This window comes from Aegilops tauschii, chromosome 4 (genome assembly GCF_002575655.3).
Source record: "Aegilops tauschii subsp. strangulata cultivar AL8/78 chromosome 4, Aet v6.0, whole genome shotgun sequence".
Taxonomy (NCBI): Eukaryota; Viridiplantae; Streptophyta; class Magnoliopsida; order Poales; family Poaceae; genus Aegilops; species Aegilops tauschii.
This window is the reverse complement of record NC_053038.3, coordinates 445,367,195-445,392,959: the sequence shown is the minus strand read 5'-3', so window position 1 is coordinate 445,392,959 and position 25,765 is coordinate 445,367,195.

The following is a 25,765-nucleotide window of genomic DNA, read 5'->3' as shown; positions in this document are numbered from 1 at the left end:
GGAATAGGTGTTGATAATGGATGGGCATGGCATCTTCACATATATCATGAGTAAACTAAGCAGATGGCGGTGCAACGAAGCAAAAGAAATGCAAGACACCTTATGCAAAATATGTGCAACCAATAAAACTTTGCCAAATTAGAACAAGCACCTTATTGGGTGAACAGGATAGGCCATCTGCCTTTGACTCCTTGAGCTCAGAATAGTCATTAGGATCATATTTTGAATACAAATCTATAGGTCGGGAGCATGTGGGTTTCATTGCATCCACAATGGACCTCAATCCCTTGATGCCAAGTTTGTTACCCATTGAATTGTTCCACAATATTCTTCTGATGTGCTCATTCTTATATTCATTGTGATTACGTACAATATCTGTAAACCATGAAAACACAAATAGTAGTGAGATTATCTTTGTAATGCAGAGGATATTGTAATATAATAGAGGCTCCCTGTAAATCCTTGTGTGCTATCACTGGATTCCGATGAGAGAGCCCATGTGTGACGTAATATCGTGAGTAGATTAATATAATCTGGCACAACTACATAAAAAATAAGCTCCCTGTTGGGGGCCCCAGATGTAAGGATAGTTGGCAGACGATAGGTTCATAATATACCGTATAGAAAGTTTATTGCCAAACCATGATAACGAGAGCGCAGAGCCAGTAGGCATATCGTAGTGTAGATAATAGGGGTACACCATAACCACCATAAATAAATCGGGAAAGCGGAACTGGCTGGAAAATATAGGGTTTTGCCGCTACTAATATGCAGCCTATTGATCACCTACAGGCCAGCTCTATTCATCTGAAGGCGCACAGCTGTTACTATCAGTTTAGTCTATCAAAGACCGCGCAGCTCCCACCATTTCCGGGGTATTATGGCAGACCAACTCGAAGTGCAAAATCATTAAGAAGAACCGGCCTGATAGAGGTGTCGACTGCAGATGTCCCTGCTCCCCTTCCTGACAAGGAACATACTATGCTTAGTAAAGAAGAACAGAAGAGGAACATGTTAAAGAACAGAAGAGGAAGCATATTCTACATGTCTGCATGCAAGTCGCGTGACTTTTGGCATTTGGGTCAGTTGACAATTTCAGGCCGTTGGATGAAGATCCTACGTCTCCTAACCCTTCTTCTTCCTCGTCTCTTATTCTTCCCATAAAGAACACCACACGGGCCGCCGGCTGAACCACCGGCCCCCACCGCTTGTGTTCCTCCGCCACCCCCACCCCCCCCCCCCCCCCCCGCCCCCACCCGCGTCAAGGTTTCTTTGTTCGGCAAGGCCCCACCACCGTCCCCCACAACCACCGTCCCCACCCGAGCCCCTTCCTTCCCACCAGCGAACTCCGGCGAGCTCTCAAAAATCGTCTGACCCAATTTTGAAATTTAGTCTACTGTCATTTAACTAGTGTGGAATATAAAAGGGGAAAACCATAAGCATTGCGAGTATAGTGTTGAGGGTGCCATGGCGGATCTGAAGGTGCAAACCGGGCAAACGCAACTTCACAACCAATGTTTGCTTTCAACTAGCAAGTAAGTGATGGAAAAGAAATCAGAATAAAGCAGTGGTGATCTATTTTCTTGCTGCGATAAATAAGTTGAGCAGATATGAAAGAGTACCGCCTCTGGTGCGGCGCCGTGTATGCATCTGCTGAGAATTTGACGGTGTCGCGATAGCGATGGCTGTTGGCGGCGTGGAATCAGATCTAGGAGGGTAGACAGTGGCGGCACGGTGCAGTGGACGAGACGGTCGTAGGAGCGGCGCCGGCAAGGTGGACAACGGCGGGGATGAAGCGAGAGGACGGGATGCAAGGATCCCGGTCCGAAGCAGTGGATGAGAGAGGTCGATCTCTTATAATGGCTGACGGCGTCGGGGTATCAGCTCCGGCATGGTGGAGGAGGACGGCGGTGGATGGGGTGGCGGACGGAGGAGGCTGGGGTGGAGAGGGTGTTTTGGTGCCCACGGAGTACGAATGGGGAAATGGAAGGAGAGAGGAAGGGGGACCCATGTCTTCAGGGCCCGCTTGTCTCAAATGCGAGGAAATTTACAAACTTAGCCCCCGTTTGAAATTTCCTACATCACGGCAATATTAGTCGATTGGGGATAGGACGGTAATCTCGCATACAACGAATATTTGCCGACGAGAGTTTGTTTTTGGCGCCCACCGTGTATGAATCGGGGAGGGAGTCGATTTCGGCCGAGGAGACACTGTGTTTTGGCGCCCACCATGTATGAATCCGGGTGAGAGGCGGTTACGTCACGTTTGAGTGAAATTACAAACCTACCCCGATTGTAACCTATAAAAATCGAGCCGATAGGCTTTGCGTGTCAGGGATAGGCGGTAATTTCCATCTCGCAGATTTTGATTTCGGGCGGTTACTGCGACTTTCCCCGCTTCGTTCAAATTTTTGCAGAGCAAGAGTGTGAAAGATCATGGATGTCGCCTAGAGGGGGTGAATAGGCGCTTTAAAATAATTACAGTAGAGGCTTGAACAAATGCGGAATAAACCTAGCGGTTATATTGTCAAGCACAAAACCTACAATAACTAGGCTCACCTATGTGCACCAACAACTTATGCTAAGCAAGATAAACTACTAGGTGATAGGTAGATATATGACAAGAAACAATATGGCTATCACAAAGTAAAGTGCATAAGTAAAGGGCTTGGGTAAGAGATAACCGGGGCACGCGGAGACGACGATGTATCCCGAAGTTCACACCCTTGCGGATGCTAATCTCCGTTTGGAGCGGTGTGGAGGCACAATGCTCCCCAAGAAGCCACTAGGGCCACCGTAATCTCCTCACTCCCTTGCACAATGCAAGATGCCGTGATTCCACTAAGGGACCCTTGAGGGCGGTCACCGAACCCATACAAATGGCAACCCTTGGGGGCGGTCACCGAACCCGTACACTTTGGCAACCCTTGGGGGCGGTCACCGGAACCCGTCAAATTGCTCGGGGCGATCTCCACAACCTAATTGGAGACCCCAACGCTTGCCCGGAGCTTTACACCACAATGATTGAGCTCCGAACACCACCAACCGTCTGGGGCGCCCAAACACCCAAGAGGAACAAGCTCAAGGGTACCAAGCACCCAAGAGTAATAAGCTTCTCAATTGTAACTTCCACGTATCATCGTGGAGAACTCAAACCGATGCACCGAATGCAATGGCAAGGGCACACGGAGTGCCCAAGTACTTCTCTCCCAAATCCCACCAAAGCAACTAATGCTAGGGAGGAAAATGAGAGGAATAACAAGAAGGAGAACACCAAGAACTCCAAGATCTAGATCCAAGGGGTTCCCCTCACATAGAGGAGAAAGTGATTGGTGGAAATGTGGATCTAGATCTCCTCTCTCTTTTCCCTCAAAAACTAGTAAGAATCCATGGAGGGATTGAGAGTTAGCAAGCTCGAAGAAGGTCAAAAATGGGGGAAGAACACGAGCTCAAGAGATAAGGTTCATTGGGGAAGAAGACCCCCTTTTATAGGTGGGGAAAAATCCAACCGTTATGCTCACAACCCGCACAGAGCGGTACTACCGCTCATGGGAGCGGTACTACCGCTAGGGCGGTGGAAGCCTTTTGAAAAACAACAGCGAGGAGGCAAAAGGCCGGTAAAACCGCTGGAGCGGTACTACCGCTCGTCCTCACGGTACTACTGCTAGGGGTAGCGGTACTACAGCTAAGGGTAGCGGTACTATTGCTTGCGAGCGGTACTAAAAATATACATCTGTGGCTACTTCCGCAGAGTTTCGGTCGGTGCAAAAATCCGGCACAGTACTACAGCTCACAGGGAGCGATACTAAAAAAATTACATCCCCTCCAAGCGGTAGCACTGCTCCCATGAGCGGTAGTACCGCTGCAACTTTTTTTAAGGACACCAAAACTGACACAACTTCTGCAAACGGACTCCGAATTCAACGAAACCAAGTTTGTTGGAAAGCTAGAGATAAGGGCTAACACAATCTTGATAGAAATAACAATAAGAAGGAAATTATAGAAGTCCCAGAAGAAAATAGTGATAACCCTTCCTCGAATAAGACCGGTAAAACCTCCAACACCGAAAACGCCATAGAAGAAGCATGTGAACTCTGTTTTCGATGAACTCAAGCTTGTCAAGAAGATGACCATAAGCTCCAAATATCACAAGGATAAAACCAAATAAGAACCAAGAACGAATGATACGATCAAGTTATGCATCGAGAGCCCCCCTTGATAGTACGGCAATCGATCCTATAACCCGGTCTCCCAACTACCACCGTGAGACCGGTAAAAATAGAAAACCTATCAAGGGCAAACTTTTGCCTTGCACATGGTCTACTTGAGCTAGATGATGACGATCTTGACTCCCTCAAGTTGGACCACCTTTCTTGATTGCGTTGGCTCGATGAAGACTAGTTGATTGCTCCCCCATACTCCACTATGGGTGAGCCACTCTTCCGCACATCTTCACAAGTCCATTGTCACCACTATATACGGCAAGCTTCAAGCACTTGATCTCTTCGTGATGCTCCACTTTAACTTGCACACGGCAATCTTGATGACGATCACCACTTGATGTAGTCCTCTCCATGGGTTGTATGATGTCTTCCTCTTGATGCAAGCCCATGGACACATACCTAACCCTACATAGAACTCTCACATAGACCATGGGTTAGTACACAAAGCGTAATGGACAATGCTTACCATACCATGGGATCACTTGATCCCTCTCGGTTCATCTTCTACGCTTTTTGAGTTGATCAACTTGATTCACTCTTAACTTAGTCTTGATCAACCTTGAATCTTTCCAGCTCTCCTTCATTTGGATGATGTCTTGAAGATAAACATGAATGATCACACAATCTTCTTCTTCAAGACATGCTTGCAATAAGCTCAACACTCACATGACCAATCTTTGGATAATTTCTTAATTTCCTACCACCCTTCGTCCAACCTTACCCGTATGATACGCAATCACCTTAATTTACTTGTATAACATGGACAAATTCCACTTTACTTTAGTAGTTAGCAAACTCATCATCTCTACTCTTATAGAAAAACGAGTTGGTGATGATGGTGTGCCTGCCATCTTGTAATATAGATCGTACGATCTATATCTGACGGATAGAAAGCAAACTATGACAATTTTACAAAAGATACCTGCACCTCTCTCCACATTTACAGACAAGGCCTTGCCTCGTTCATCGTCCTTATCTCCCACAACCTCATTGCTGAGCAATTAAAAAGGAAGTCTCTGGAACAATCTAGCATGGTGGCCGCTGCCGCCTGCCGGCGCCGTCCATCCCCATGCCTCCACCCAGTCCGACCACCAGTCACCACCACACTCCACTCCTCCTCACCTTATCTCTCATCTTTCATTTTTTCAATGAGATTGTCGAGATACCCGTTTTCCGATAAAATTCTCGAGATATCATTAGTTTTTACACATGGGATTACTCCTACATGGGTCAATCACAACAGGTGTTTTGTAAAAAAAATGCATATTGATGTTCCGTGAAATGCACGAGCATCTTGCTAGTAATTATATAACACAAATCACGAGTAGGAAGTGACATTTTTTTACACAACCACGTTAACATGGCCACGTAAATCACTAGCTAAAATGTAATACCATTATACTTATATCCCGATGCAAAAGGTTGAGTACATGTCCGAAGAGTAGAGTCGCACACACACACTCTGTCTCTCAGAATCTCTCAAACACCAGTTACGTGACGCCCACTTAAGCAGACATGTATGTTACAATTTGTGCACCCGCGGGTACACGTGATGGTGCGCATTTATTTAAGCCGGACGGCAAACCCAAACAGTAGCTGCATTCATTCCCCTCCCGCCGCCTCTTCTCTGGTCGCTGTAGCTCGGTAGCCATGGCCCGGCCAAAGGTAACGACATACGACATACTCCCGCCGGAGCGGCGCTTTAATCTGGAAATTTTAGTGGTCATGCATGCATTTTTTGTGCTAGCACTCCTATATAAGGGTTGACCGGTCGCTTCCCGTGGACGTGCGCCGGCAGTGGAAGAGGAAGGAGAAGGGAAGCAGGCTGTGGAGTAATGTTTTTTTACCACATTTTCTTAGGAAACTGAGTGCAATAATTGAGTAGTTTTGCAAACTACTAGTACTACACCTGAAACGCCCGCATCTGACCGCCCTGGCCGACCCAACCCCCCTCCCTTGTCGGCGCGCGCTTCCCACGTGAAACGGTCAGCGTTGCCCCGGAATGTCAGTGCCGCATTAATGCCTGGCCAGAGCGGAGGCGACCTCTCACTGGCGCCGGCTGCTCCGCATCGAGGCTGGCCATAGTTTGGATGAGTGTCCATCGTGGGGAGCCACACTAACTGCGATGATATGGACTACCGTTGCCCACAGTTATGGATCGTTCCATCTATGAAGAACACGTGGGACTGGAACTATGAGACAGACATGTACCCAGGAGTGAATGTTCGAACCTGAGAAATGTAGCACAGTAAGTGAAGTAGAAAGGCACAAATAGTATGAACATGCGTGGCATATAGGCATTTGTCTCTTACTACCACTAAATGTTGTACGTGCAATGCCCGGTGATGTTGTGGAGTACGTGCCTAAGTACACTACTACTATATTAATTGGAGGCACATATTAGGTTTTATATTTGTTTACGTGTATGCCCCGAGACCTTCCAACTAGACGTGTCTTTCTCTCCGGGTCGCACTTTGTATCGTTCATACCACTAGTACAGTAGTACTACTACGTGTGGTCTCCGACCCAGAAGTGGAGACGCTCTACCACGATGTTCATGTCCCACTCCTTTCACTGACATGTGGGACATCCAGCACGTGCCATGTTTGGCACCCCTTCGTCGTAAGAGTTGAAAGCTAGCATTCATCAGAAATAAAAAATAAATATAAATCACCAGTGATACTATACCACGCGGTTTCCTTCCTCCTCGATATCGGAAAGAATACTTTCGTTCGCCGACATGTGGGATGTCGACCATCCTGGTCCACTTGCCATGCCCGCAGAACTCCAAGGGAGAGTCACCACGGTCGTCGCGCCGCAGTAATTACTAATGAGCCATCAAATCACAGGCCCAACCTTTTCCACTGTGAAGTTGCTCGGACGAAGGAACCATCATGACTTCGTTGAATTCTGCTTCTTGAAGAAAACTACTGTACCAGCAGTACTGCTAGCTACAGTAGTTACTCCGGCAGAGGCCTCCTTTGGTTCATAGGATAGGAATTTTATAGGAATATGAAAATCATAGGAATTGAGATGACATGCATCTCAATTCCTATAGAGAAAGAGATGCCATTTGATACATAGGATAGGAATTTTTCGATTGAGTCTAGGCTAATGTACTGGTAATTTGCTCTAAAAACTACAGTAGTAACTAGTAGTACTGGTACATGCTCGTAATTAATTAAACAAACGTATGGGCGACACAGACACACACGCTAACTACTAGTACTACTACTTCTCACATGCTGGCCAGACGCCGTCTTTCTCCTTCCCGGCTTTGTCAGCGACACCCCACCGTGCTTGGATCTCCGCCGACCTCTCCGCAGCAGTGTGTGCGTCCTCTTATTTCTTGCGGCGGCGGCGGGCCCCTCTTTTCTTGAGTGCTTTCTGACTTTTCCACTCCCTTTGTGTGGCTTTGGCCGCCTCTTGCTCTACCGCCCATTCGGCGTTGGCAGCTTCAAATTCCGCCCACATAGGTGTGAGGTCATGAGCGGCGATGAACTCGGCACGGCGGGATGCCACCGCTTCCCTACCATTCTATGTGCGGTCGTGGGCGGCGAGGAACTCGGCGCGACGGGATGCCATCGCTTCCTTACCGGTTAGTGTGTGGCGCGGTGGCATGAACGACGCTTCGTGTCAGCTTTGGGGTGGAGTGGCTGGACAACCGTAAAGTGCATTGGTTTGTCAAGAGCTCAAGGACAGAAGACGAAGGAAATTTTGATTCCCCTTCAATCCTGGTCATTTATTACCGAGTAAAATGCATTGGCGGTCATCGAACTTGTCTTGATAGCTCACTTTGATTATTGTATACGAGATATGGTGATTATACGGTCACTGGCTCAGCGTATAGCTCCGTATTTGTCTGGTTGACCAGTAAAAGAGTCTGCATGCGCCTCATCAGCTTGTGTTCATTATCTATGTATCTATGTGGGCCTACCTATCAGTGGAGAAAGAAATAAAAACCAAAATTATGCGTATGTGACATTACTGTTTAGACGTTTGCTGGAGGCCTCCGCGAACACCGAGCATGTATTCACCTGGCTCAACACCAACGGTCATACTCGTGACTCGGCGCCTTGCTCATGTATATATCGTCCATCACAACGACGATCTATAAAACCGCCTAGATAGAGAGGGTACTATGGTACGGAGTATGTACTATCGTGAGCAACCGATCATAGTGCCACTGCACACGAGTGTGTGTCTGATCGATTCGTCCATTATTCATAAATTATGCATGGTTGTGTGGTGTCTAATGGTGGTCGTCGAAGGCTAGCTGGCGACAAGAGCAGTTGCCAGGACGCCTGGTTGTCAATACGTGCCGCATTCGCTTTAAAGGCTCGTCGTCCATGAGTTCACATTTTACCACCACGCCAGTGTCTGACCGCCCTGGCCTACCGAAACCCCTTCCATCGCTAGCGCGCACTTCCCTCCTGAAATGGTCACCGTCTCTCCACAACGTCAATGCCGCATTCACCAGCCTTAACTGTAGGTGCAGTTGGTGTGTCACTGACATGCGGACCAGATGCCTGTCGGGCCCACATGTCAGTGATACAATGCACCTGCGGTTAAGTCACTGAAGCAGCGCCCGCTTTCACGCCCGACGCGACCTCTCACTGGCGCCGGCATCGCAGCAGCGCGATGGCCGAGAGAGCGCCACCCGCGCGGCATCCCAGTGCAAGCGAATGTTCCGCGTTAACGACACCACGATTATCCTTCCATCTGCCGCCCACATTAATGACACGCGGCTACCGATGAACCTACTCCGGCACCAGCCGTCCATCCGTCTGCCGCGGCTCATTGCCATTCGCCCGCTATATTAACTTGAGCCCCAGCTCCCAGCCATAGCCAAAGACCCACACTCATTCTCCTCCGGTCCCTTCCTTCTGTCGGCACCACTCCAACCATGGCCTCCTGGCGCTCCAAAGCTCTCTTGGATGTACTGTCGCAGGAGCACACGAAGGACATCGGCGGCTCCGCTCCAGGCGCGCTCCAAAGCTCTCTTGGACATACTGTCGCAGGAGCAGACGAAGGAGATCGCCGCCCCCCCCCTCCCCCCCGACCGCCCTTCGCCGCCACGACCACGAAGCCGGCGCGCGTGCGCGGGCGCAGCCGGTAGCGAGGAAGATTAGTACACGGTAGGTCGCCGCCGCTCTGGTCCCAGGAAGGCCACCGCTCCTCCACTCAGTCGACGCCAAGCTTGGTGGGATAAACATCAGCGGTCGATTAGCCGCTTAACGGCGACATGGAGGCGGAAATCTTCGGAACCTTGTGCTCCGGAGGAGGAGATTATCGAGGCGGATGAGGAGGAGGCAAAGGAAATGGCCGGCTTTCTCGGGTTCATGGGCGGACATGGTGGTCAGGCGCCGGTGATCATTTAGATTAGGTTTACAGTTGGTTTTAGTATGGTTTGTGCGAAATATGTAATGAATTTCGTCCAGTTTATAGGGAAAGTTTTCGGAATGTAATGAATTTCATCCAGTTAATTTGAAATTTGCTTTGTTTGCATGAATTTCGTCAGGTTAGTTCATATAGTTGTCGAAAGGTATGCGGGCAGCATTGGATGGCATCCATAAGTGTCCTCGGACATATGCCGGTATAAATTTGAGGGCCAGCGCTGGAGATGCCCTAACTATCATGCTATAATCGCTAACAGTGCTCCATTATTTCGCAGGGAACAATTATTCCTCAATCAAAATCAGATCCGCCATGTTACGCACTCCTCCCACGTAAGAGTGTAGACTCTTGCTTACATAAAAATGGAGCAAGTGGATGGCACTGTGGCACATCATATCACTCAAACTAGCCTGCCTAACGCGCGGGAAAGCATCGCCCTCGTCATTTTGTTCTGGATTTCTATGATCGATCGCACGAAAATGTTACGCTTTGCAATTTCAAAAGGAAAAGGCGGCACACTTACCACTCGTACGCGTCGCACCCCTGACAGTCTGGCTCGCACGCCGCTCATCAGAGGGGACACGCGTTGTCTCGCATTTTCACTGACATGTGCAATTGAATAAACCGTCGATAGCCGAAATCTAATCGCTCGGCGGGCGTCGGCTGTGAAGAGAGAGACGGGGGAGGGAGAACAGATCGCCCGCCCGCCGCGCACGGACTCCAAGAAATATATATGGTGATAATGTGAGGTGGGCCATGCAGGAGTTCGGACCGCTTCCAAGCCCGCTTCTGACCGCCCTGGCACACCAGAACCGCCCCACCCCACCACCTCCCCCCGCGCGCTCCCCCTCAAGGCATATGTAACGCAATATATAGTGTGTTAAAAGAAACGCAATGTATAGCTATGGCATGCAGCCTCTAAGGTGGAGCCCATATGTAACATAAAATATTTACTCTCTCCAACCATCTCAGGCCAAATCTGAACAAATATATGTGCTACAGGGATTGTAAGTAGGGCCAGGGAATTATTTTAGTGAAAAGAAATGGCTTAGAGGCAGCCTCTTGTGTTAGAGGCAACGCTAGAGAATTTTCCCTAGAGGCTTGGTCCAGCAGTGTATTGCGACAGCCTCTAAGGGCTTAGAGGCAGGTCTAGAGGCAGCAGAATGATACATTGTGGATGCTCTCAGACGCCAGCTGCCCGCATTCATAGCAAGTAGTACCATGGTTGATAAATGTACCATGGTTGATAAGATAGTCTTATCATAAGTCTTGCATGTAATTTAGAGATGAACAAAAAAACATGTGTACAATGGGATCATCTCTTAGCCTTATCTTCAATAACTACTTATTCCTAAAAACATGGTGAAACATATTGTGCTAAGAGATCATCTCTTGTCTTCTCTTAAATAAGAGAAGACAAGCCTTTTCTTATGATTTCTCTTTCCTCCACCTCATCATTTATCCTATGTGGCATCCCTACAATAGAACCATTGTACATGCCCTAATCCCGCTTAGGCTAGTCATAGTGGGGAGTAACTTAGACTAGTAACATGCATATGTTACTAGTATATGTTACTACATTCATAGTGGGGAGTAACATATGTATAGTATCATGCAAGCCATCATTTATTAAGACATAGACTCATTTTGTCTTGGGACGCGTTATGTTACAGTAACATATTATGTTACTCCAAACACCTCTCTCCTCATTAACTATATGCCACATAAGCAAACTTTTCTTGAAGTGTGTTATGTTACTTGCTAAGTTACTCCCACTATGACCAGCCTTATGTGGAGGAGAGAGAGGCATTGACAAAGTCAAGGAGTGGGATCTGCAAGAGCCTGTCTCTACACGTGCTCCTAGGTATAAAAAAACTAATTCTATAAAAAAGAGGCATCAAAAACAATTGTGTCTAAAAAAGAAAGGTAAAAAACATTTGAGAGGAAATAGATAGAGAGAAAGTGAGAAAAAGTTGTAACCTTATAGCCAACCTTATAGTCAACACTATGGTAGTATTACATGAGGAAGGAGGGAGTGGTGCACATGCCAAGTTCACTGGGCTGCCATGTTTCACACTCCTCCATCGTAACAGTGGAGACAATAGCTTTCATCAAAAATAAACAATGAATACTCGTTGCTCGTCCACTATATCGGAAAGAATACTTTCATTCGCCGACATGTGGGACGTCGACCATCCTGGTCCACCTGCCATGCACAAAATTATCCTGGTCCACCCCGGTCATAGCGCAGGCCCAACCTTTCCCACTATAAGTTGATCGGATGAAGGAACCAACATGACTTTGTTGAATTCTGCTTCTTCAAGAAAACTTATTGTACCCGCAGTACTGCTACCACACGCGAAGACTGGACGACACTGTAGCACGTCATATCACTGAAACCCACTAGGACAAACTAGCCTGCCTAGGATTTGTACTCCCTCCGTTTCAGGCCTCCTTTAGTTCACAGGATAGACATTTTATAGGAATAGAAAAATCATAGGAAGTGAGATGACATGCATCTCAATTCCTGTAGAGGAAGAGATGTCATTTGGTGCATAGGATAGGATTTTTTCCATTGAGTCTAGGCTAATGTTTTTTTCCCTCAAAAATGTGAAGGATTTATTCCTATCCTACATAGGAATAGGAATCCATTCCTACAAACCAAAGGGCTTCAAAGGAATTTTTCCTTTGCAAATCCTATCCTATAGAATTCCTATAAAATTCCTACAAACCAAAGGAGGCCGAATCTATCCGTGTCGACTATTGTTTGATCGATCACTAAGCCTACAATTTTAGGAGCTTGGGCTATTGGCCGATCGACGACGGATCAGTATAAGCGTACCACGAGCCCATCAGCCCCAACATTTCTCTTCGGTGAGTGTTTTGGAAGTACTATAGCTCGCACAGTAGCTACCCTACTAACACCAAGAATCATCAAACAAGCCCTGCTGATATGATAAACAATTCAAACTTACATCTAAGCATGCCATATATTACATCAAAAGTTGGTGAGGATACATCTGTTTCCACAACTCGGAGAGGGTTCGCATGATTCACTATCAAACAAAAGTAGCAAGTACCGCCCACACAAGACTGTGCACTAGCGCTAAGATGGTTTGATAACACGCATCGTTTTGGTAATTAAACACAATGCAAACTACCCTGAAGGATTAGTGCGACCAACTATTTCTTGTCATCGATCTCTCGGGCAATGAGCACAGCACGGACAGCGGCATGGGAACCGATCTCTGGGGCGATGTCCACCGCGACATCGGAATGATCTCTGGGGCAATGTCCACAGGATGGACAGCGGCATCGGAATCTATCTCCTGGGCGATGTCAACAGGATGGACCGCGACATCGAAAACAATCTCTGGGGTGTTGTCCACAGGACGGGCCGCGACATCGGAATCATCAAGGACGTCCACGGGCACCTGCTCAACCCTAACATATTAGCAAGCACATTGCAAATAATCAAAAACCACAACTATGGTAAGCCATTATTTTTTACCTTGTGCAGCTCACCGGGGGATCCCATCCCTCCGGGGGGCATCTCCTCGTCCTCGATGGGGGCCATCACCTTGCCAGGGGAATACTGCTTCTCAACGGTGACTATCTCCTCAAACTCGGCCTTGAGCCTCGCATAGGTGGCCATTAGAGTTTCTGGGGTAGGCATGGTGGGGCCCTTGCTGTTCTTCCAACTTTCTTTGAGGAGTTCATCCGCCAACATCGTCAACTCTTTGGCCATTGCTTGTTTCTTGGAGTTCTTTGTCTCCATGGGTTGGCCCGCCAACATGGTCAACTCGCTGGTTGGTGCTCGCTTCCTAGAGAGTTTCCCTAGTGCTCCAGGATCCATCAATGAACTGACAAACAAAAAGCAATCGAAAGGAAACCACAATCGCAATGAAAACGGGAAAAGAATAGGTTGTGAGAATCGGTCGGTGCTTCGCAAAAATAAGATTCTTGGAATGAAAATATAGTAGCATCACTGATTCGCCCACCTTTCCTTCCTCGGTACAGATGAAAAATGGCAGAAGTGAGTAGCCTGGAGTGAGGTTTTCTTCAAGAAAGGGGAGAAAGGGCTTCAATGAGCATTCCAGTGAAATGATGGTTGCTTCGTCCAGTCCAACTTCGAGGCCACTTCGAGGCCACTTTACCACTACTGGTAAAGGTGTGGGTTTTGTGATATGACGGGTCATGACGGCCACACCGGGGTGACCGGTGAGTCTCGACTGTAGCACCTCGCTGTGATTTGGTGGATGGCACGCGGGCCTGGATGCTTTGTGATCTGCTTTGATGCTTTGATGTTTGGTAGGGTGTATGAAGGGTGCATGAGTCCACACTAGCTTAACATAAATACACATGAGCATGCATGAAGAGGGGTGCTGGGATGAGCATGCACGAAGAGGGAACAACTATGCTGAGATGAGAATGCAACCAAACACACTGTGGCGAGCGTTCGCAACTATCACGTTCGGGTTGCGCTTGGCTCTTCGCCTCTTCGAGAAGACGAACAATGATGTTACTACTACTTCTACAGTATCGAATCCACTGCTGCATGTCCGTCCACCGCGTGCGGGAGGGATAGCTTGTTGTATACTCTATATTTGCTGCAACCTCTAACATTTACCCCACCACAAATTAAAATATATATTCCCGTCTTGACCAGATGAGCGTGCAAACTACAATCACCAGGATGAGAGGTAGGGTCAGAAGATTATTTTAATTAAAAAAGCATGGAGCCGTCCCCAACGATTTTAAACTTACAGGCACAGTACACGCTACCCTAGACTACTCTACACATGAAACTGCCACACGAGTGTCCGGGCTGTGCTTGTGTCACAACCCTAGTCAGTGCTAGCATCTGGTGTTGCATCATGTTAAAATTTCTAAGAAACTTGAAATGGGGATGGCAGAAACCCCCAGCACCACTTAATCCAACTAGGGTTACTAAAATATTTTTTCAATGAACCTGAATTGTCCTTCAAAAATGTTCATCAGCTTTGCCTTGATCTAGAACCTCTAACAAAAATGGTTCAAATTCTTCTAGGACAACATTGGGTCACTGAATTAAATCATACCTTATTTGCATTTGGGCATTTAAATTTTATATATTATTTTAAATATCCAAATATTCATGAACTGAAATGTTTGCTGTTGGAAATAATCCAAACGGTGGCCACAAGGAGTCTCGTGGTTTTTGAAAATACTCTGGCACTTTTAATAAATCCAAAACAATTACAGAAAATAGAAAACATAAAGAATTAGAAAAGAGAGAGAGAGAGAGAGAAGGACTTACCTGGGCCCACCTGGCGGACCAGCTGTGCAGCCGAGCCCACCAGGCCCTCTGCCAGTCGTCTCCCACCTCCTGCCAGTGGGAAGGAGGGCGCGTGCTCGCCGCGCGCTGGCACACGCGCGGCCACCTCCTGCTTGCCGACGAGCCCCTGGACGCGTGGATGACTTTCCCGTGTAGTCCCGATCCCGCTGACCCCCTGGCTCACTCTCTCTCTTCTCTGGCTCTCTCACTCACGCACACCCGAGCACGGCCGTCGCCGCCGCTCACTGCCACCGCGCTCTCTGGCCGTCCCTCGGCCAACCGCCAATCCCATCTGCTCCGCCTCATCGCCTGCTACCTCTCCGTCGAGCCACGCGTCACCGAACGCCCTACCGCCTCGCCATCGACTGTCTTCTCCACGCTCGGCCGCAGAGATCGCCATCGCCACCCCGCTTGCTCCGGCCCTTCCCCGAGCTCGCCGACCTGCCCTACACGATCCCCGTAAGCTCTTACACCGTATCCCCCTTGTCTCCGTGAGGTTTGCTAGCTTTAGTCGCCGTTTTGCCGATGACTGAAACCTGCCGCCGCCTGCGCTCGCCGCCGCCGACGCCCCGGCGATGACCATTTGGTTCCGGGCGCGTGAGCACCGAGCTCGCTGCACCGCGTAGAGCATCTCTAGCGCTTCGCCTCGCCCGTTTGCACAGCGCAGCCGCGTTCCCGCGCACACCCGAATGCCGGCCGCCGCTGCCGAGCTCGTTGCCGCCAGCTCCGGCCACCACACGCCCGTCTACCACCCCCATCCGATGCGCGCCGGCAAGAGCTCTCCAACGAGCCTAGCCGTTCATCGAACGGGACACCATAGCCCAATCCCGAGCACCGCTCCCGCGTCTGGTCGTCGCCGGCGTTTAAACGCCGGTGATTTGACCCAGTTGACTAGGGATTTGACCCCCTGGGTCGCTGACATGCGGGCCCAGCCCTGGTCAAAGTTAGATTAGTGACTAACCTAAACCCTAACAAGTTAGTTAACTAACTGAGTCACTAACGTGTGGACGCCACACGTCAGGTTTGACCTGGACCGGCCATGTTGACTCGCTGACGTCATGCTGACGCTGTGCTGACGCAGTTAATCTTTTCTAGATATTTTCGAAATAACCAGAAATTCCAGAAAAAGTCCTAAACTTCTCAAAATCATAGAAATTCAACCGTAACTCCAAATGAAATATTTTATATATATTATCAGAAAAATTCAATCTATCCATCTATACTGGTTTCATGCATGTTTAAACAACTTAACCTTGTTGTTTAGATCAAAACATGATAATGCACTATTTGATTTCATAATTTGAGTTTGAAGTTGAACCTTGATTCAAATAAGCTCAAACCCTTCTGTTCTTAGTTGCATTACCTCAACACACTCATATTGCCATGTTACATTCATGCATCATATTATTGCATTGCATTGATTGTGTTCCTTCTCTGTTTGCCGGTGTTGTTCCCCCTCAGTAGACGTTTGTTCCGACGATGAGTTCGATGACAACGACGAAGAGCTATACTATCTTCAGAAGTGCCAGGCAAGAAAAACCCCCTTGTTCATTCCGATACAATCCCACTCTCTCGCTCCTGCTCTCTTTTATTGTATTGGACAACAATGATTCATCTGTTACATGCTGCGGTAGTTGAACCCCTTTTCCTCTGCATGACCTATCATTGCCACAGTAAATAGATGAAACCCACTAGCATGTGTAGGAGTTCTTTGAGCCCTGATGTGCCTACTCATTCATGCTTGTTTGTCATGCCTGCTACTGCTTAGAGTTGAGTCAGGTCTGATTCATCGGGGATGAATTGGAATGGTGATGAACATGTCCTACTGTGTGTGAGCTAAATGTGTGAACACGATTTGGTAAAGGTAGCGGTGAGAGGCCATGTAGGAGTACATGGTGGGTTGTCTCATTGAAACCGTCCTCAGGAACTGAGTTCTGTGTTTGTGATCCATGAACAGCTACTACCACGCATTGGGCCTGAAACCAATGGACCCTCTCGGCTTATTAACCACCCATGTCCTCTGTCCGGGGGTTGCAAGTAGTTTCTGATGTTTGTAGTATGCTGGAGGCCATGCACAACACTGACCCGAGGGGTGGGCTGTGATGCGGTAGGCACGTGGCATGGTGTACCAGGACGCCCGTTTGGTGCCTCGGGAAACCTGCACACATCTTTCGGGGCCGTACGTGGAAACCTCGGTCGGACTCCCTACGGATAGAACCTGAATAGGCGATAAACCTGGACTAGGGACTTGTGTGGTTAGTCAGGTCGTGGCTGACACCCTCGCCAAGCTTCCGCTTGAAGGTTGCCGAGATACATGACATGTACATGGCGATAAGTGGCGAGAGCTTGTGTGAAGAAGTACACCCCTGCAGGGTTAACATCATCTATTCGAATAGCCGCGTCCGCAGTAAAGGACCTCTGGGTTGCCTATACAGTTCATAGACAAGTGAAAGTGGATACTCTAAAATGCGCAAGATAAGCGTGAGTGCTATGGATGGCCTTCTCGTAGGGAGGCGGGAGCGGATCCATAGTGGTGTATTGATATGGTGAATATGTGGACTCGTGTGCGCCACCTCAAAAGAGTTACTTGCAGTCATAGTTCAGGATAGCCACCGAGTCAAAGCTGGCTTGCTGCAGTTAAACTCCACCGCCCCCTTTGTTGATACTGATGCATATGTAGCTAGTTCTGATGTAAATCTTGCTGGGTACATTTGTACTCACGTTTGCTTAATTTATGTTTTTGTAGAGAGACTTCAGTCTCGCTAGTAGTTCCGCGTGGGCTTCGATGTTTAGCTTGTTACCTCAGCTACGATCTTGTGCCCTCGGCAGGGTCTTGTAGATAGTCAGGCTTCTCAGCCTTTTCTTTTGTAGTTGTCTGTACTCAGACAAGTTAAGCTTCCGCTTGTGCTTGTTGCTTGTATGACTTGAATGCTGGGTCATCAGACCCATCTTTGTAATATCTGGCTCTTCGGAGCCTAATGAATAAATACTTTGAGTCGTAGAGTTTTGTTGTGATGCCATGTTGTATTTGCACATATCGAGCATATTGTGTGTATGTTATTGAAATGCTTGGTATGTGTGGGATCCGACAACCTAGTTGTTTATTCTTGGTAGCCTCTCTTACCGGGAAATGTCTCCTAGTGCTTCCACTGAGCCACGGTAGCTTGCTACTGCTCCGGAACACTTAGGCTGGCCGACATGTGTCCTTCTTCATTCCTGTGTCTGTCCCTTCGGGGAAATGTCACGCGTTGTTCCTTTAAGTCCTTGTAGCTTGCTACGACTTGGGTTCATACGTTGATGACCGACACGTTCGTTGCTGGGTCATGTATGCCTGTCCCTGTAAGTTAGTGCCACTTTGGATTCACGACTAGTCATGTCGGCCCGGGTTCTCTGTCATATGGATGCTAGCGACACTATCATATACGTGAGCCAAGAGGCGCAAACGGTCCCAGGCCAGGTAAGGTGGCACCCGTGGGAATACCGTGTGTGAGGCCGCAAAGTGATATGATGTGTTACATGCTAGATTGGTGTGACTTAGGATCAGGGTCCCGACAGCTTTGGTATCAGAGCCTGACAGCCTGTAGGATTACCAGGCCAAACTGGTCGAAGTTGAGTCTAGAAATGCTTTAGTTATATAAGGGAATTGATTGTGGAAGGGAACGTAAGGCTCTTTTTACTCCTTTACCTTATGCCTTCTGATCCGAGTCATCCTATATTTCCTACGGGGTTAAGGAACTAGGCTTTCTCTTCTTTCTATCAGGATCATGTGTTACTAATCCATAGACTTACAGGATTGATGGATTCAAGTCTCATTTCAGTTTCTACTACTTCCGTATGTTCATAGCTGGCCTCAGAACCTTGATATTGTGATGTTCAGTGGTCATGCCACTATTTTGCAGGATGTCTCAAATCTTTTGAGCATTTACAGCTGTTATGTTGTCTGAGTCATCCCAGTTTTCTAAATAGTCTGATGCATTTGCAAATCCCTTCATTCCGTTCCCGATGATCCTTTTGGGCCAGATTAACCACACTAACGAGTGTGTTGAGGTACTTCATTGCCTCGGTATATATGTTGGAGCTATTATTATGACCCTAGGTGTCTTAGGAAACCACCTAGTAATCTAGCCATGTTTTGAGTTACCAGTGTGATGATTCTGGCCATCATTCTCGAAAGCATCCCATGATGCCTTTTAGTTGGTAGGTATTCTACTCCTGGGTTTTTGAACCCGAGAATCACACTACTTACTTCATGTTGATAGTGTTTGCTAGTTCCTTTAGGATATTAGTCACCTTTGCGATAGACCTTGATGTCTGTGGTATTTCTTTCTTCCAAATACCATGAACTACCTATGGTAGAAGTTCCTCGTTGAACCAAAGGATCACAATGAGAGTGCTCTTCATGAGTTCTCGATTCTATGTTGTGACTCTGCCAGTTCTACCTTTCGACATGGGTTATCCGGAAGAAATATGTTGAACTCGTTCAAGATACTAATATATGCATCAACAACTCAGAAAATTATATGTTCCTTTGAGTTGTCCCTCTTTAATTGTATTCCGACCCCCGTCTATCAGTTGATTGTCAGGAGTAGTCGTGCATTCGTGTTCATCGATGCCCTTTACTCTTGTGTTCCGTCAAGCCATTCTATCTCGGAATGACTAGGAGAAACAAACTCCAGTACCTTATCCATATGCAGGATTGGGTCAAAGTCGTTGTACTCCGCAAATCAAATTAGCAATCCAGCTTTTGTTCTGTACTACCTTCGAGTGTTGCCCTTTTTATGTCAGGAATGTCATGAGAATTGCACCACCTCTTATGAATTCTTGACACAGTGATATCATACGTCTCCAATGTATCTATAATTTTTTATTGTTCCATGCTATTATATTATTTGTTTTGGATGTTTAATGGGCTTTATTATACACTTATTTTTGGGACTAACCTACTAACCAAAGGCCTAGTGCAAATTGCTGTTTTTTTTGCCTATTTCAATGTTTCGCAGAAAAGGAATATCAAACGGAATCCAAACGGAATGAAACCTTCGGGAGAGTTATTTTTGGAACACACGTGATCCATTCTCTTGGAGATCTATTCGATGGAATTCTTTTTGCGGTGTGTTTGTTGAGATCTGATGAATTGTGGGTTTATGATCAAGATTATCTATGAACAATATTTGGTTCTTCTCTGAATTCTTATATGTATGATTTGATATCTTTGCAAGTCTCTTCGAATTATCAGTTTGGTTTGGCCTACTAGATTGATCTTTCTTGCAATGGGAGAAGTGTTTAGCTTTGGGTTCAATCCTGCGGTGTCCTTTCCCAGTGACAGCAGGGGCAGCAAGGCACGTATTGTATTGTTGCCATCGAGGATAAAAAGATGGGTGTTTATACCATATTGCTTGAGTTTATCCCTCTACATCATGTCATCTTGCCTAATGCGTTACTCTATTCTTATGAACTTAATACTCTAGATGCATGCTGGATAGCGGTCGATGTGTGGAGTAATAGTAGTAGATGAAGAATCGTTTCGGTCTACTTGGCACGGACGTGATGCCGATATACATGATCATGCCTAGATATTCTCATAACTATGCGCTTTTCTATCAATTGCTCGACAGTAATTTGTTCACCCACCATAGATTATGCTATCTTGAGAGAAGCCACTAGTGAAACCTATGGCCCCCGGGTCTATTCTCCATCATATAAGTTTCCGATCTATTTTACTTTGCAATCTTTACTTTCCAATCTATATCATAAAAGTACCAAAAATATTTACCTTATTATCTCTATCAGATCTCACTTTTGCAAGTGGCCGTGAAGGGATTGACAACCCCTTTATCGCATTGGCTGCAAGGTTCTTATTTGTTTGTGTAGGTACGAGGCGATTTGCGTGTATCCTCCTACTGGATTGATACCTTGGTTCTCAAAAACTGAGGGAAATACTTACGCTACTTTGCTGCATCACCCTTTCCTCTTCAAGGGAAAACCAATGCATGCTCAAGAGGTAGCAAGAAGGATTTCTGGCGCCGTTGCCGGGGAGGTTTACGCCAAGTCAAGTCAAGATTTGATCTCCCGCCAATGTGCGGATTTCTGGCGCCGTTGCCGGGGAGATCTACGCACAAGTCAAGATATACCAAGTACCCATCACAAACTCTTATCCGTCGCATTACATTATTTGCCATTTGCCTCTTGTTTTCCTCTCCCCCACTTCACCTTTGCCGTTTTATTCGCCCTCTTTTTCCGTTCGTCTCTTTTCGCTTGCCTCTTGTGTGTCCGTGTGTTAGATCGTTTGTTTCGTCGTCATGTCTAGTCCTTCTATCATTATTAGTACTCCCGATCATGAAGTTCTTAATTTTAAACGGAGGGAGGGAGAAAATCTAAAAGACGCTTGGTAGAGAATTTGCAATGCTTAGAATAGGTCCACTAGGAAGCAATCTACTTCCGTTCTTCTTTGCAATTTTTATGTAGGCATCACTCCTTGGAATAGATATATTCTTGATACCATTACCGGAGGGAATTTCTTGGGTAGCCATACTTTTGATTCTTATAATGATATGATGGATTTGTTTGGCCCACCACCTCTTTTGGTTAATGGAACTATTTTAACTTTGGAACATGTGATACAAAGGCTTGAAATTATTGAAAATAAAGTTGCCACTATAGAGTCGATTGAAAATTTGGATAAAAAGATCCACAACCAAATTACCCAATATGGATCTAAGGTAGGAGTTACTCTGAAATTTTTTAAAGAAAAGGAACCCATAGTTAACGAAAAGATAGATCAAGATTCCACAAGAATTGATAAACTTGAGGATATTATTACCAACTTAGGGTCTGTCTTTTCCTCCGCAAGAAATACTCCAAATTCTCCTAATGCCAAAGTTGCCAAATTGATGTATGTTCCTAAAAATAAGGGTGAATCTTCTAGTAAGGAAAATGCGGATCTCAAATCCATAAGTGTTCACCCCAATTTTTTCGCTATCATTAAGGAACCTTTTGCTACAAATGAATTTCTAGATTTCTTGCCTCGGAGTTTCATCATTAAAAAAAAGAAGGAACCTTCTAAGGGTTATAAGTGTTCTATTGAAGAATTGCATACCAAAGATGATAATACCTAGATCTATTCTTGCCTTTATACCTAGCTAGGGGCGTTAAACGATAGCGCTTGTTGGGAGGCAACCCAATTTTATTTTTGTTTCTTGATTTTTATTAATAAATAATTGATCTAGCCTCTGGTTAGATGTGGTTTTATGTTTTAATTAGTGTTTGTGCCAAGTAAAACCTATAGCATCTTCTTGGATGATAGTTATTTGATCTTGCTGAAAAAGTCGGAAACTTTCTCCTAACGAAAACAATTGTTAAAAATCACCAGAACGTGATAAAATATTGATTCCAATTGCAGTAGATCAATAAACAAATTATTTAGGTTGTCCTATTTTGGTAGAATTTGTGAGTTACAGAAAGTTTCGTTTGATACAGATTACTACAGACTGTTCTGTTTTTGACAGATTCTGTTTTTCGTGTGTTGTTTGCTTATTTTGATGAATCTATGGCTAGTATCGGGGGGTATGAACCATAGAGAAGTTGGAATACAGTAAGGTTTAACACCAATATAAATAAATAATGTGTTCATTACAGTACCTTAAAGTGGTGGTTTGTTTCATTTCGCTAACGGAGCTCATTAGATTTTCTGTTGAGTTTTGTGTTGTGAAGTTTTCAAGTTTTGGGTAAAGATTTGATGGATTATGGAATAAGTAGTGGAAAGAGCCTAAGCTTGGGGATTCCCAAGGCACCCCACAGTAAAATTAAAGGACAACCAAAAGCCAAAGTTTGGGGATGCCTCGGAAGGCATCCCCACATTTGTCTTCGTCCATCGGTAGCTTTACTTGATGCTATATTTTTATTCACCACATGATATGTGTTTTGCTTGGAGCATCTTGTATGATTTGAATCTTTGCTTTTTAGTTTACCACAATCATCCTTGCTATACACACCTTTTGGGAGAGACACACATGAATCGGAATTTATTAGAATACTCTATGTGCTTCACTTATATCTTTTGAGCTAGATAATTTTGCTCTAGTGCTTCACTTATATCTTTTTAGAGCACGGTGGTGGTTCTATTTTATAGAAATTATTGATCTCTCATGCTTCACTTAAATTATTTTGAGAGTCCCTTAGAACAGCATGTTAATTTGCTTTGGCTATAAAATTAGTCCTAATATGATAGGCATCCAAGATGGATATAATAAAAACTTTCATATAGAGTGCATTGAATACTATGAGAAGTTTGATACTTGATGATTGTTTTGAGATATGAAGGTGGTGATATTAAAGTTGTGCTAGTTGAGTAGTTGTGAATTTGAGAAATACTTGTGTTGAAGTTTGGAGGTCCCGTAGCATGCATGTATGGTAACCGTTGTGTAACAAATTTGAAACATGAGGTGTTCTTTGATTGTCATCCTTATGAGTGGCAGTCGGGGACGAGCGATGGTCTTTTCCTACCAATCTATCCCCCTAGGAGCATGCGCGTAGTGCTTGGTTTTTGATGACTTTGTAGATTTTTGCAATAAGTCTGTGAGTTCTTTATGACTAATGTTGAGTCCATGGATCATACGCACTCTCACCCTTCCATCATTGCTAGCCTCTTCGGTACCGTGCATTGCCATTTCTCACTTTGAGAGTTGGTGCAAACTTCGCCGGTGCATCCAACCCCCGTGATATGATAGGCTCTATCACACATAAACCTCCTTATATCTTCCTCAAAACAGCCACCATACCTACCTATTATGGCATTTCCATAGCCATTCCGAGATATATTGCCATGCAAATTTCCACCATTTCATTTATTATGACACGCTTCATCATTGTCATGTTGCCTTGCATGATCATGTAGTTGACATCGTATTTTTGGCAAAGCCACCATGCATAATTCATCATACATGTCACTCTTGATTCATTCCCGGTACACCGCCGGAGACATCCATGTAGAGTCATATTTTGTTCTAAGTATCGAGTTGTAATCTTTGAGTTGTAAATAAATAGAAGTGTGATGATCATCATTATTAGAGCATTGTCCCAAAAAAAGAGAAAGGCCAAAAAAAGAAGAAAGGCCCAAAAATAAATTAAAATAAAAGGGACAATGTTACTATCCTTTTCCACACTTGTGCTTCAAAGTAGCACCATGACCTTCATGATAGAGAGTCTCTTATTTTGTCACTTTCATATACTAGTGGCAATTTTTCATTATAAGAGCTTGGCTTGTATATTCCAACGATGGGCTTCCTCAAATGCCCTAGGTCTTCGAGAGCAAGCAAGTCGGATGCACACCCACTTAGTTTCTTTTGTTGAGCTTTCATACATTTATAGCTCTAGTGCATCCGTTGCATGGCAATCCCTACTCCTTGCATTGACTTCAATTGATGGGCATCTCCCTAGCCCGTTGATTAGCCGCGTCAATGTGAGACTTTCTCCTTTTTTGTCTTCTCCACATAACCCCCATCATTATATTCTATTCCACCCATAGTGCTATATCCATGGCTCACGCTCATGTATTGCGTGAAGGTTGAAAAAGTTTCAGATTACTAAAGTATAAAACAATTGCTTGGCTTGTCATCGGGGTTGTGCATGATGAGAGCATTTTTGTGTGACGAAAATGGAGCATGACCAAACTATATGATTTTGTAGGGATGAACTTTCTTTGGCCATGTTATTTTGAGAAGACATAATTGCTTAGTTAGTATGCTTGAAGTATTATCATGTTTATGTCAATATTAAACTTTTATCTTGAATCATTCGGATCTGAACATTCATGCCACAATAAAGAAAATTACATTGAAGATTATGTTAGGAAGCATTCCACATCAAAAATTCTGTTTTTATCATTTACCTACTCGAGGACGAGCAGGAATTAAGCTTGGGGATGCTTGATAACTCTCCAACGTATCTATAATTTTTGATTGTTCCATGCCATTATATTATTTGTTTTGGATGTTTAATGGGATTTATTATACACTTTTATATTATTTTTGGAACTAACCTACTAACCAAAGGCCCAGTGCAAATTGTTGTTTTTTGCCTATTTCAGTGTTTCACAGAAAAGGAATATCAAATGGAATCCAAACGGAATGAAACCTTCGGGGGAGTTATTTTTGGAACAAACGTGATCCAGGAGACTTGGAGTGGACGTCAAGGAAGCAACGAGGCGGCCACGAGGCAGGGAGGCGCGCCCAGGGGTAGGCGTGCCCCCCACCCTCGTGGGCCCCTCGTGGCTCCACCGACCTACTTCTTTCGCCTATATATACTCATATACCCCGAAAACATCCGAGAGCACCACGAAACCCTATTTCCACCACCGCAACCTTCTGTACCCACGAGATCCCATCTTGGGGCCTTTTTCGGCGCTCCGCCGGAGGGGGAATCGATCACGGAGGGCTTCTACATCAACACCATAGACTCTCCGATGATGTGTGAGTAGTTTACCGCAGACCTTCGGGTCCATAGTTATTAGCTAGATGGCTTCTTCTCTCTCTTTGGATCTTAATACAAAGTTCTCATGGATTCCCTTGGAGATATATTCGATGTAATTCTTTTTGCGGTGTGTTTGTCGAGATCCGATGAATTGTGGGTTTATGATCAAGATTATCTATGAACAATATTTGGTTCTTCTCTGAATTCTTATATGTATGATTTGATATCTTTGCAAGTCTTTTTGAATTATCAGTTTGGTTTGGCCTACTAGATTGATCTTTCTTGCAATGGGAGAAGTGCTTAGCTTTGGGTTCAATCTTGCGGTGTCCTTTCCCTGTGACAGCAGGGGCAGCAAGGCACG